The sequence below is a fragment of the Manihot esculenta genome, chromosome 1, assembly GCF_001659605.2.
Source record: "Manihot esculenta cultivar AM560-2 chromosome 1, M.esculenta_v8, whole genome shotgun sequence".
Taxonomy (NCBI): Eukaryota; Viridiplantae; Streptophyta; class Magnoliopsida; order Malpighiales; family Euphorbiaceae; genus Manihot; species Manihot esculenta.
The window spans coordinates 11,568,519-11,583,392 of record NC_035161.2 but is presented as its reverse complement, the minus strand read 5'-3'; the positions used below and the strand labels follow the sequence as shown (position 1 = coordinate 11,583,392).

General features: G+C 38.2%; 1 non-coding gene across 1 annotated transcript; it reads right to left on the bottom strand.

Annotated features, from left to right (window-relative positions):
* Positions 1–14,173: 14,173 nt before the first annotated feature.
* On the bottom strand, positions 14,174–14,280 carry LOC122721872. Its single transcript, XR_006348652.1, has one exon. It is a non-coding gene; the product is annotated as a small nucleolar RNA R71 (small nucleolar RNA).
* Between the last annotated feature and the right edge of the window lie 594 nt (positions 14,281–14,874).

Below are 14,874 nucleotides of genomic sequence, written 5' to 3'. Positions count from 1 at the left end.
TGTCAAGAAGGAAAGCTTTAGGAACCCATGTATCTTCAAAGACCTCCTCGTGAATAGGTGGAAATAGTATAAAACTTTCGTCATGGATGTTTTCATCAACAACCTGCACATCAAGAACAAATGAATTAGGCATAAAAATATTAGCCATAGAAAGATCTTGTGGATGTGATCCATTCTCCTCTACAACTTCCAAAATAGTCTCATTCGCCTCCTCCACCTCATCAATCACGTGCTTCTCATGTCCACCATCATTCACAACCTCTTCTATAAGCTTATTGATGGAATTTTCAATAACAACTACATTAGATTCATACATTACAACTTCATCTTCAATTTCAATCTCTATGGAAGTTGAGATTGAAACTTTAGCCTCTGCTTTCTCCTTTTCTTTCTCCATCTTCTCTACTTGAACTAGTCTTGATTCTTTTCCAGCCTCTTTACCCTCAGACTCACTCTTTTCTCTTATTTTTTCTACAGAACTCAAGCTCTCACTCCCCTTTGTAGCCAAGGCCGAAGCCTCCCTCTCCCTCTCCAACATCTTTATTTGATCAGCATATACCTCTTGAGGTGATAAAGGAGCGAGTATAACTTTCTGTCCTTCACGAGTGAAGGAGTACTTATTATTGAACCCATCATGTTGCACCTTTCTATTATATTGCCACGGCCTACCCAACAACATATGGCTTGCCTGCATAGGTACCACATCACACAAGATCTCATCTTTGTACCTACCAATAGAAAATGGTATAACCACCTAGCGTGTAACCCTAACCTCACCACAATCGTTCAGCCATTGCAATCTATATGGCTTAGGGTGTTTAATAGAAGCCAAGCCCAATTTCTCCACCATATACACACTAGCCATATTTGTGCAACTACCTCCATCAATAATGAGAGTACACACTTTTCCATTAACCAAACATCTAGTGTGAAATATATTTTCCCGTTGTTCTAGGCTTTCTTTCTGAACCTGCATATTCAGAGTACACCTAGCAACAAGCATCTCACCATGTTTGGCAAGCAACACATTATCAACAAACACATCCGAATCATCACAGTCATTATTGCAATTAAGAGTTCTTTGAGGTATTCTTGTAGAAATGGGAGCTTGTGAGACATTCAAACTCTCCATAGTTTCAGTCGACCTCTTAAGAGTCTTATAAATCCTTCTAAACTCACTACCTTAAATCAACAAAGAATAAGGAGAACTAACAAATATTGTATTAGAAAAGAAAGCACTCAAGTGTTTGCACTCTTAACACTGTTTTGCTGATTCTTCAATTGCACTTCAAAAACTAACGTCAACCAACTAACCACAAGGTGCGTTTAGTGAAACAAAGAAGAAAACCTAAAGAAAGAAGGAAGCGCACAAAACTAGAAAGAAGACACTGACAATTTGGAAAGTAACACAAGAACTAGGTTTTGTGCTACTTAAAAAATATCACCTAGAGTATAGACACAAGCAAACAATACTCCAGCAATGTCAATGAAGTAAAAGCAAGCCTAAACCAAAAAAGAAACTTATAATTCAAATAAAAAACGAACATGGACAAAATTTTGAATTTAATTTAGTTCAAAGTAAATTAAATATGGATCTATTTAAATCTACCCAAAAAGGTAAGTATCAAAACCCCACAAATAGAATCAGAAAAAAAATTCAATAGGCAGATTTCTTTTATCTCCTAATCTGGATTCAACCCAATTCAAAATTCAAAATTAATTCCCATAAATTACAACAATCATTGAGATAGGTAAGGCAATATAGATGAAAAAGGAAGCATATCACAATTTCGGCCAGATCAAGATAAATAAGGCAAAGACAATTTTTGATTTTTGATTTTATTTTTTTTAAGGATTTTGAAATTTTTTTTTTATGATTAATAATCAAGAAGGTGCAGCCATGGACACACAAGCTTTCACCAAAATCAACAAGGAAGAAAAAGGAAAGCTCAAAAAACCTAGATCCTAAGATAAATAAGAATTTACCTCACTTTGGCTCTGATACCAACTGACGCGGAACCCTATGGCACAAGCCTCAAACCCACACGCACAAGTAGATATGGAATCCAAAGATTTGATAGACCCACCTCCTATGACACCCCACACTTAGAGAAGCTGAAACACCAATGATTGAAGGATTTAGATGAGAATCTGACAAACGCCACAACGAATAGTTGATAAGTTAGCCAAGTTTCTTGGTGCAATTGATGAAAGCAAATCCTCACTCTCACTCAAAGCAATACACGCCAAAGGCATGAAAGAATTCTGATAATTTAGATTCAAAACTACCTATTACAAGTGTTTCTTATCCTTATATAGTAAGGAGAGAAAATAAAACCTTAAGACACTCTTTTTTAGGTCTAGCCGAACTACACACAAGACCCAAGCCTAATTACAAGCTAAAATAACACATCAAATACATAAGTATTAAAACATAAGCCCAAAACATGGCCCAACACTCTAAAACTTAAACGTTAAAATATGGCCATAATACAAGCCTAAACAAAGCTAAAATAAAACAAGTGTTTAAATAATAAAACATAGTAAGCCCATCATAACAAAGCTGAATCTTCACAAAAGCCTTTCTTGATCTTCACTTTAGACTTTCCTTTGTATAGTTTTAGCCCATAGGTTTGATTAGGCTCTTTAAGCCTATGATTGCAAGTGTTACACCAAATCTGCTCTATATGAGTTGAAGCACGCCCAAAATATATATGGATCATATGAATATGATTTTGAACTCCTTTTAGATCCATTTGAATGACATAAGTTTGCTCCACACCATTGTTAGAAATTTTTCCTACTGGATCCGTATCACACTCTCTCATGTGTTTGCACTCTTTTACCACTCTATGCATTCCTCCAATTGAATTTCAGAACTTAGACCAACCCAATAACCAAAAAGAACGCTAAAAACAAAGATTAAAACCCTAACAAAGAAAAGCAAGCTCAAACACACTAGAAAGAAGACATAAGACAAAATGGATGACAGCATAAAGACAAGACTATGTACTACATAATTATATCAATTTAGAGTGTCATCACAATCAAATAACACCCTAACAATGTAAAAGAAATAAAGGTGATAAAATCCCAAAAAAAATCAGCAAACAAGAATTAAAAAATAGACAAAAAGCAAATCAAATATGGAATCTAAAAGATTTCTACCCAACAAAGCAAGAAAGCAAAAATACTTAAACTAAATTAGAATTCTCATATATAATTAAATTTTGGAGCCAAATTAATTATTTTGTACCAAAGATATTTGTTTGAAGATCTAAACATGTACAAGTTTGTGGGTGACCAAATATGTTATCAAATTGATTCATATAAGAGAAAGTCAATCCAAATAGCCCCTAAAACAATATGAATATGAAAATTAGGGCAAAAGAAGCAATTTTTTAGGTATAAAAAATCTCAAATCCTAATTTAATTAGGACAATAAAATAAATCTAACAAAGAGAAAGATTCCTCCAAGGTACGTTAAGAATTCTCTTTTTTCTTCTTCTTCCTTTCTTTCTCTTTTCGATTTTCCTTTCTTTCTCTCTTTTTTTTTATTTTCTTTCTTCTACTTCTTTTAATTTTCTATTTTTTTATTTTTTTTACTAAATTGATCAAGAATGAAACTTAACTAATTTAACAACGAAAATTAAATCAATAAGCACTCAAACAAGTTTAGACCCTAAATAAATTAAACTAGCACAATATGAAACTCCAGAAATAAAAAATGCATGAAAACTCAAATTTAAAACCCTAAACCAAGATAAATTAGAATTTATTTTAACATTTAGCTCTGATACAATTGATGCGGAACCTTATGGATCAAGTTCAAGAACTCTATGACAAGACGAGAAAAGCTCCAAAGATCAATAATAAACTCCCCTCTATGGTACCCAATGGAAAGGATAATAAGAATACCAATAATTGAGGATTAAAGAAATAAGACAAATGTCGTAATTGAATTGAAAAGTTTACCTTGATTCTTGATGCAATTGGAAGAATGCAATCTCACACTCTCACACTCTCACAATAACAAACGCATGCAAATAGCATAAATAATTCTGAATTTTATTAAAAAGTTCTCCCACGCAAAGGGCAGATGGAGTTTATATAGAGAAAATTAAACCTAACCCTAAAATACTTAGAATAAACTAAACTCTAAAGTGCCAAACAAGGCTGACTGAATTAAAAGCCCATAGCAATGGGGTAGCATACTAAAGCCCAAAAACTAGATCTAAACAACTAAACTAGCAATATTAAAACAAATAAGATAAGCATAAACTTAAGGGTGCTCCAGTGCTGTTTGTTGGTAGATAAGGGTTTCATCCGACCGAGTACCTCATCTTGGGGTGCTCCAGTACTGTTTGTAAAGAAGAAGGATGGATCCTTGAGACTTTATATTGACTACAGGCAGTTGAACAAAGTCACTACTAAGAATAAGTATCCATTACCCAGGATCGATGACCTATTTGACCAGCTAGCAGGAGCAGGTTGTTTTTCCAAGATAGATCTGAGATCCGGGTACCACCAGCTGAGAATCAAAGAAGAAGATGTGTCGAAGACGGCATTCAGGACCATATATGGACATTATGAGTTTCTAGTAATGCCGTTTGGGCTAACCAATGCCCCTGCAGCATTCATGGATCTCATGAACAGAGTTTTTAGCCAGTATCTGGATCACTTTGTTATTGTCTTCATTGATGATATCTTAGTGTATTCCAGAAAAGCAGAGGAGCATGCCCATCATCTGAGGATAGTTTTGCAGACCCTGAGGGAGTATGGCTTGTATGCCAAGTTCTCTAAGTGTGAATTCTGGTTGAGGAGCATTTCTTTCTTGGAACATGTTGTGTCAGAAAAAGGAATTGAAGTGGACCCCAAGAAGGTGGAAGCTGTAGCTAACTGGCCTAGACCCACTACAGTTACAGAGATTAAGAGCTTTCTAGGTTTGGCAGGTTACTACAGGAGGTTCAATCAGGACTTCTCCAAAATTGCTGCTCCTATGATCAGGCTGACCAAAAAGAACCAGAGATTTGTGTGGTCTGAACAGTGTGAGGAAAGCTTTGAAGAGCTGAAGAAAAGGTTGACGTCAGCATCGGTGTTAGCTCTGCCTACCAGTAATGAAGACTTCACATTGTTTTGTGATGCGTCCCGTGTGGGACTAGGTTGTGTGTTGATGCAAAATGAGAGGGTAATTGCTTATGCTTCTAGGCAGCTGAAGAAGCATGAGTTGAATTATCCTACACACGATCTAGAGATGGCAGCTGTGATCTTCGCACTCAAGATGTGGAGGCATTACCTTTATGGGGTTAAATGTGAGATTTTCACAGATCATAAGAGCTTGCAGTACATCTTGAGTCAGAAAGAGTTGAACCTGAGGCAGAGGAGATGGGTAGAACTACTTAGTGACTATGATTGCAAGATTCAGTACCATCCGGGTAAGGCAAATGTTGTGGCAGATGCCCTAAGCCGGAAATCACTTGGCAGTCTATCCCATATTACAGCAGAGAGAAGACCGGTGGTGAAGGAATTCTATAAGCTCATTGATGAAGGGCTGCAGTTGGAGTTGTCTGGTACAGGTGTTATGATAGCTCAGATGAGAGTGACACCCGTGTTTCTGGAGCAGGTGGCTCAGAAACAGCATGAGGACCCAGAGTTAGTGAAAATTGCCAGGACTGTTCAGTCAGGCAAGAATGAAGAATTCAGATTTGACAGCAAAGGGATCCTCCGCTATGGGAACAGGTTATGTGTACCAGATGACGTGAGTCTGAAGGGAGACATTATGAGGGAAGCTCATAATGCCAGATACAATGTTCACCCTGGAGTCGCCAAAATGTACCAAGATCTGAAAAGAGTCTATTAGTGGCCAGCTATGAAAAGAGAAGTAGCACAGTTCATGTCCGCCTGCGAAGTATGTCAGAGGGTGAAGCTGGAACATCAGAAGCCGGCTGGAATGCTTAACCCACTACCGATTCCAGAGTGAAAATGGGAGAATATAGCTATGAATTTTGTGGTGGGGTTACCGGCAACGTCCAACAGATTGGACTCCATATGGGTGATTGTGGATAGACTGACCAAATCTGCTCACTTCATCCCTATTAGGAGTGGCTATTCTGTGGACAAACTGGCGCAGGTGTATGTGGAAGAAGTTGTCAGGCTGCATGGGGCTCCCATTTCAATAGTGTCAGATAGGGGACCCCAGTTCACCTCCAGGTTTTAGCGGAGTCTGCAGAACGCTATGGGTACCAGGCTACATTTTAGCATTGCTTTCTATCCACAGACTGATGGACAGTCAGAGAGGACCATTCAGACCATAGAAGATATGCTCAAAATGTGTGTGCTAGATTTTGGTGGTTCTTGGAGGCAGCATCTACCTTTGGTGGAGTTTGCCTACAATAACAACTATCATGCTAGCATAGGGATGGCTCCATATGAAGCTTTGTATGGAAGGAAGTGCAGGTCACCTGTTTGCTGGGAAGAAGTTGGAGAAAGGGCCTTGGCAGGGCCTGAGTTAGTAGAGATCACCAGCAGAGTAGTGCCCGTTATCAGAGAAAGGATCAGAACTGCTGTGAGTCGACAAAAAAGTTATGCAGATGTCCGCAGGAAGCATGTAGAGTTTCATGAGGGAGATATGGTGTTGCTTAAGGTGTCTCCTATGAAAGGGGTGATTCGTTTTGGAAAGAAAGGTAAGCTAGCTCCACGGTACATCGGACCCTTTGAAATCTTGCAGAAGATTGGGAATGTATCGTACAAGTTGGACTTACCTGCTTCAATGGAGAGAATCCATCCGATTTTCCATGTTTCCATGTTACGGAAGTTCGTGTCAGATCCGGGCAAGGTTCTTAATGAGCCTGATGTGGAGATCCTAAGAGATCTCACCTATGTTGAGCAGCCAGTGCGGATCATAGACACGCTGATCAGAAAGCTGAGGAACAAGGAAATCCCGATGGTGAAAGTCCTTGGGAATCACCATAACATAGAAGAATGTACCTGGGAGACACGGGAGTCCATACTCCTGCAATACCCGTATCTCTTTTAAGGTTAGTGTTTTATGTTTTTGTGTGCTTCCTTGTTGCTATGCTTGTGTGTTGAACATTCGGGGATGAATGTTCTTAAGGGGGGAAGAATGTAATACCCGGCTAGACCCTGTCATCGGAATTCCTACTTTCCGGCGGAATCTCGGATGTCGGAACCCTTTAGAAGGGTAAAATATGTTTTTATAAAATATTTTTACATGTTTTTATAGTTTTAATGAAGAAAGAAAATGAGCTTTTGAAAGAAAATACCATGGAGGAAGAGTCCAGGTTTAGCCACCGAACATGGTGCTCTTGCGGAAGCACCTTTGGCCCCCGAAGGTGGTCTGGCCAGCCACCTATAAAAGGCCCCTTGTCCGAAAATGGGGTTTTCTCTCTCTATTTTTAGGCATAGGTGAGATTTCACCTTCCTTTGGTCAATTTTATGTTTTCCTTCAAATCTTGCAAGTTTTTGACAAGTTTTCATCTTGTTTTGAAGCTTTTGAGCTAAAGATCAAAGTTTTGAAGCTTGGAGACCCCCGGAGCTCGTTCCTCCATATCTCCGAGTTTGGGATCACATCTCCTCTCAATCTTCAAGAGGTAAGTGTCGATCCACGCCTTTTATGATGTTTTAAGTAAGTTTTAAGAAGGGGTTAAGGGTTTTGATGCATGTTTAGGCTAGGTGTAAAATGCTAGGGTTTATATTAGTTAAATGTTAAATGTATGCTAAATGTGATGTTTGTTGGGGTATAGGTTAGTTTTATGCCCCTATGTGCTTGAATAAGTGTTTATGCATGTTTTAGTATGGTTTTGATGCATGTTGGGTTGTTGTGGGTGGCTAGATATGCAAGGCAGAATCGGGTTATGCCCTTTGGGAGAGCCCAGGTTCGGCCGCCGAAGCCAGTTTCGGCCGCCGAACCTGCCTGTGGAGGCAGTTTTGGCCGCCTAAACTCGCCCCCGAAAGTCTGGACTTTCGGCTCTAGAGGGGAGTTTCGGCCGCCGAACCCTGCCCCCGAAAGTGCTTGACTTTCAGCTCTAGAGGGACTTTCGGCCGCCGAACCTGCCGCCGAAAGTCTCCTGTTCAGCCTTCCTTTGCATGTTTTCTATGAATGCTTTATGATATTTTAGGGGGTTTTTGGGGAGATGTTTAGAGTCTTGCTAGAGTTGTTTGGTCCCTCATTTGAATCCACCTGTGTAGGATCGGACCCGAGGAACTGAGGAGGCCAGCAGTGTTAGCTGTTTCAGAGTCAACCAGAGGTGAGTAGAACAGAACTACTTTTTATTTTAAAAGTAACTAAACTTTTAAGCATGTTCATGCATCACTATTGCCATGTTTATAGATTGTTGCATTAGAATTCATGAATATGATGCATTGCATATTTTGCTGTTGATGTGGATGGATATTGGATGATCCATTAGCCCTCGATATGATATGCTATGTTATGATGTGGAAGACCAGGTGTGGCCTGCACTACGCCCCTGGCATTATGTAAGAGAAAGTCCGGGTGTGGCCTGCACTACGCCCCCGGCATAGTTGGATAATGTTATGAGATGTATATATAAGAGAAAGACCAGCTGTGGCCTGCACTATGCCCCTGGCACAATTGGATTATGTAGAGGGTTATTGGTGACAAGTCCATCCGTAATGTGAATTGTTTGTGATGTGATGCATTTCATGATGGCATATGTTTATAAACTGTTTTTATTGTTCTGCTCACTGGGCTCTTGTAGCTCACCCTTTTCCCATAACCCCTAGGTTCGCAGGTTCAAGATAGACCGGGAAGTCATTAAGGGTAAAAGCTATGTTATGTAATAGTCTAGTAGTGGACATAACATGTAAAATGATGTAATGTAAAGTAATGTAATGAGGATTAGTGTTGTGCTTGGCCCTAATCTATGGTTAATCCCTTTTGTACATGATCTTATGAAATGTTTTAATGATGAGCTATGTTGAACCAGGCTTGACATATGATATGTTACCCCGCTAGAGCATTTGATAAGTGCTATAGTGTGGGGTTTTATGTTTACAGTTATGGTGCATGCACAGGTCAAGCTTGGTATATGAAAAGTTTAAAATTTTTATGAAAATGTATGATCATGTATGGGATTTTATCAGATGTACAGGATGTATGTTAGGCTTGCTACGGGTTCCGGCGACCTTAAGTCGATCTAAATCCTAGCGCCGGTAGCGGTCCGGTTTCCGGGTCATTACAACCCATTAGTTGTGCACATGCCTTGCATATTGATAGAGCATATTTTAATCCATATTATCATGATCTTATTGATGTTTATTTACACCTTTTCTACCTAATTTTGTGGTTTTAATCATGTTTTGCAGATATTAGGTGTAAAGAGACAATCTGGAGAAAATACTCTTAAAACTGCCAAAAAGTGCCAAATATGGAAAGTGCCAAAAAAGGAAAGTTTTCAAATATGGAAAGTGCTAAATAAGGAAAGTTTTCTGATAAGGAAAGTGCTAGAAAAGGAAAGCGCAATCAACAGATTCTTTGAAATTCAAATTGCAGATTCTTCTTTCCTTATTCAAAGGTGAAGCCAATTATGGAAAGTGTTAAATAAGGAAAGTTTTCAGAAAAGGAAAGTCCTCAAATAAGGGAAGTGCAGAAGCAAAAGCAAATAAGGAAAGCTCAGTCAGAATATTATTTGAAATTCAAATCGCAGATCTTTCTTTCCTTATTCAAAGATGTGCACACACTGCAGCAGTCATATCTTCCTATTTAGGCAGCAAGATCTCATGAAGACGCACTTGCCTCTTCTTCATTCAGCATTCAAAATTCAAACGAAGGCTCCACCTAAAAAGGAAAGACTGGACAGATTTCTTTTCCTTCTGCATTCAATGACTGCGCTCCACTTCCTCTTCTGCAATCCGCGCGCATCCTTCCTCTTCTGAAGCCTGATCCGCGCGCCTCCTTCCTTCTGGAGAATTTGCAACGCGATTCCTTCCTTTTCAGCACTTTGGGCAGCCTCTTCACTAATTAGGAAGCAAGTATGACCTAGGGCATCACTTTCAACTATAAAAAGACACATAAGGAGCCTCCACACAACTTTTACATACCACCTTGGAGACACCTACGGGATTCACATCTCTTCTTCTACCTCTCTTCTTTTCTTTTCTTATTTTTATTTTTGTTTCAGCCATGAGAGGCTGAAACCTTTTATTCTAGTTGAAGATTAGGTGATGCTTTAGTTGTTTTATAGATTGGGAGACTTGATCAAACATTATTTATCTTTTGTTATTCAATATTCATACAATCTCATGCTTAATTCCATTGTTGCTTTGTTGTTTTGATCAATATGGCCAATTGATTCTTGATTGCAAGGTAATAATATGTTAGTTTCGGTGATTTAAGTCCGTAATTGCTTGGATTATTCGAACATAACAACACTTGGTGTAAAAACCAAGAAACTTGTATGATCTAGCAACATCTCATGCGTTTGAGTAGTTAGGATTGGATCTCTCTCTTTTTTCATGCAATTAATAATTGTTTGATGCCTAAGGCCCAAGGATGTTCCTTGGCAATTTGTTAATTGGTAATTAATTAAAGGACATTCCCTAATTGATTTAATCATAAGGAGAGACATGGTGGTGAGAAGCGTCTTCCATCTCCATAACTAATCTATTGAATCAATCAAAAGAAACTAAGTGTCAATGATCAATCCCAACAACTGAAGTGGATCCAATTCTTCAATAGAGCTTTCTTATTATTTATTTCTATTTTATTTTATTATTCGCTTATTTTAATTGCTTTCAGTAGTTTGTTAATCAAATCAATCTCAAACCCCCCATTTTACTTTTACTGCAATTTATTTTTATTCCGCTTTCAATTTATCTCGTTTTCAGTTTTATCTCGTTTCAGTTTATTTTGCTTTCCGTTTATTTCTCTTTCAGTTTTATCTCGTTATATCTCGTTTCAGTTTATTTTGCTTTCCGTTTATTTTTCTTTTAGTTTTATCTCGTTTCAGTTTATCTCGTTTTCAGTTTTCTTCTTTTTCAGTTTGTTTTTGTTTCAGTTTATTTTATTGGTCTTGATAAGGAAAATAGGTAAGTTCTCAATTCCCTGTGGATTCGATCCTTTCACCACTATCTGCAGTTGTAAATTGTTGATAACCAAAAAGGTTATTTTTGACCGGCTTCGACAACCGCGAGTCACATATACTTCTTAAGTTGCACACGCATTATATATTTTTCTTCAAATCTGCCCACTTGGTTTGATGGACTTGTAAACTTTCTAATTAGGCCCAATAGACTTGAGTCTTCACAAAAGCATTCCTTCATCTTCACTTTAGACTTCTCTTTGTGTAGTTTTGACTATAGGCTTAATTATGCTCCTTAAGCCCACAATTGCTAGTGTTGCACCAAATCTCTAGCATATGAATTGAAGCACGCCCAAGTGTATTTGGATCATATGAATATGATTTTGAACTCCTTTTAGACCCATTTAAATTATACAAGGTTGTTCCATACTATTTTTCCAAGTCTGCCCTATTGGATCCATATCAGGGTAGTCATCCAAAATTTTGGTTACAACTAAAGTTGAACTAACCTCCTTCATATTTTGCCTCATCAATGCATTCCTTGCTTAATGTTTCAAATCTTTTAGGAAATTGAATGGTCTATCAACTTTTATCATATCCTTGATATTCAACATTAATGTTTAGAAGTCCTTTTCATACTCTTTAATTGACCATGTTTTTTACAACTCATTCAATTTGCATCGTGAATTATATGCCACTCTCTTAGGGTAGTGATCAAACATAATTTAGCCACATTTTTATTATCTTTATTACTATCTAATTACACATTTTTTCAGCTTAATTTATGTTTTTGTGATGTTTTTGTAGAAAAGAAAGAAAATGGAAAGTTAGAGAAAAAGTGCAGAAAAAGCTGGAAAATTGATTGGGTCGAAGTGATTTGGCCAAATCACTCGTAGGAAGCTGAAGCAGGAAACTGGGACTGACTTGCAGGAATGATCTGGGCAAGCAATTTGGGCAAATGACTGCCCAAATCAAACTGACGCAGACAAAGACAGCAGCACGGGAAAAGGGAAAAAATCAGAATTTCAAAAGTGTTGGAGTCCTATCCTACTTCAAACACCACAAGACTAATCCTATGACATCTCCAAGAGTCACTCCTAAGAAAGACTTTCTCCAAAAAGAAGATTTATTCATGATTAAATACAAAGGCAAAGAAGGAATAAAAGACTACAAAAAACCAAGTCAAATTAGGATTCCAAATCCTAATTGGACTAGGACTCTTCACTTATAAAAGGAGACAGCCACAAACCAGCAGGGGGGAGTTGTATTTTCTGCAGAACTTCGCAGCAATACAGCAGCCTCCTTTCTACCTTTCTTCTTTCGCTTTTTGTGTATTTTTATCCACCATGAGTGGCTAAACATCTTCTTTTCTAGTTGAAGTTGGGAAATTTTAGTTTGTGATGAATTGAGAGATTTAAAACTCCATTATTAAGCTCCTATTTTTCAATATTTATGCAACTTGATCTTCATGCTATTATTGTTTTGTTATTAGAATCAATTAAGGCCTATTGTTTTTAATTACATAAGTGATAAATTGTTAGTTTAAATAATTTAGGTCTGTAATTGCTTAGATTATTTGAACACAAGCACACTTGGTTGCATAATCTAAACTTAACTACGCGGTTGACAAGGTTAGAATTAGGTTTCTCTAAGTCTTAATGCAGTTAACAGTTGAAAAGTAAAAAACTCCAAGGACGTTCCTTGGCAACTTGTTAACTAGTGTTTGACTAGCGAACGTTTCCTAGTCAAACTAAAACTAAGGAGGAATTTGGTTGTGAGAAGCGTCTTCCACAACCTAAACTAATTTATTGAAATAAATAGGAGTATCAATGAATCAATGATCAATTCTAAATAATTGAAATAGATCCATACTTCAACTAGAGCTTTTCTCCCATTGATTTACTCATCTTTTCATATTATTGCTTTCTCTCACTACTTAGTTTTAATTTTAGTTCTCTATCATCAAAACAAACCCCCCTCTTTTTATTTATTTTTGTTATTTACTTGTCCAAATCATAATTAGGAAGATCTTTAGTGTCAAATCCCTGTGGTTCGACCCTATTGCCACTATCTACAAATTATTTTGTTGATTGATAATAGGTTTATTTTTAACGACTTCGATAACCGCTATCAAAAATTGGCGCCGTTGCCGGAGATTTGATTTAAACTAACGAATTTTCCTTTTATGACCAGGGCTGACCGTAAAGAAGCTCTTCCTTATGATCCAAAAATTGAACTTATTGCCAAGAGCTTGAGAAAGCAAGCAAACTTAAGGAATCAAGCCTCAAAACCATCTTCATCAGGAATAGCAACAAATCTGGTGACTGCCATACAATCTACTGCACAGATTACTGAGGAACTTGCTGCTACACCTGCTGCTGAGCCTACTACACCTGCTGCTATATCTACTGCACAAATCACTGCCGTATCTGCTGCACAAATCGCTGCTGTACCTGCTGAATAAGTTGCTGAAACTGCTATACATGCTGCACTTATTGAATCTGTTGCTGCACAAGCTGCTGCACTCAAAATCAGCCCTTAAAACTGCACCAGAATCAGCTCAAAAACCAGAAAGTTTTGCTAACAAAATCCCAGAACCAGCCCCTAAAATAGTAGCTGAACCAACTGCTATAAAGATAGTCACAACAGTACCTGAAGAGGCAGAAAATGCAGTAGCTACTGCTCTTGAACCAGCTGCTGTCCTTGTTGAATTTGAAGCTAAAAACGTTGAGGCAAGAGCTCCAATGGCACAAGAAAGAACTCTTCGTGAACTAGCAACACCCTTGGATGATCAAGCACTATGGTGCATCACTTACCCACCTTTGGCAGCCCCTTTTGAGCTCAAAACTGGATTAATTCATCCCCTTCCAAAATTCAAAGGTCTGAAAAATAAAGATCCATACAAGCACCTTAAAGAATTTCACATTGTGTGTTCAACAATGAGGCGTCAAGGTATTTCCGAAGAGCATGTTAAATTAAGAGCTTTTTCCTTTTCTCTTAATGATTTTGCCAAAGATTGGTTGTTCTATTTACCACCTGGATCCATCACTTCATGGGCTGAGATGGTGAGAGCCTTCTTGAGCAAATACTTTCCAAACTCAAAAGATATTGGCATCAGAAGAGAGATCAGTTGCATCAAGCAAAAGGATTATGAAGAGCTATATGAATATTGGGAAAGATTCAAAAGGTTGTGCACAAGCTGCCCTCAACATGATATTTTTGACAAATCACTCATCGAATACTTCTATGGAGGTTTGCTACCTTCGGAAAGAAAGTTCATAGACGCAGCATGTGGAGGATCAATTGAAGACAAGTCACCTCAAGCCATACGGGATTTAATTTCCTCCATGGCAGCAGCCTCTCAGCAATTTGGAGACCAAGAACAGCCATCAAAAAGGGTGAATGAGGTGAGTACATCCACTTTAGCATCCCAAATCTCTGATCTCACCAATGTTGTCCGTAGCCTTGTTGTGGGTCAAGCCCAACAAGCTTAGCAAATTCAGCAACCAAAGCCATGTGGAATATGTGCAAACATAAACCACCCAACTGATCTATGTCCTTCCCTTCAAGAAGAGGACCCGTAAGTCAATGCAGTTGGAGGATTTAATGGGCAAAAAAGGTACGATCCCTATTCTAACACCTACAACCCAGGTTGGAGCGACCATCCAAATTTCAGTTATGCAAGGGCTAATCAATATCCGAGCTATCAGCAAAGGAATCCAGCCCAAACAGCACCTCAAAAGTCCAATACACCCCTTGAAGAGATTGTGAAATCCTTAGCAAACTCGGTGCAAAATCTTGAGCAACAAGT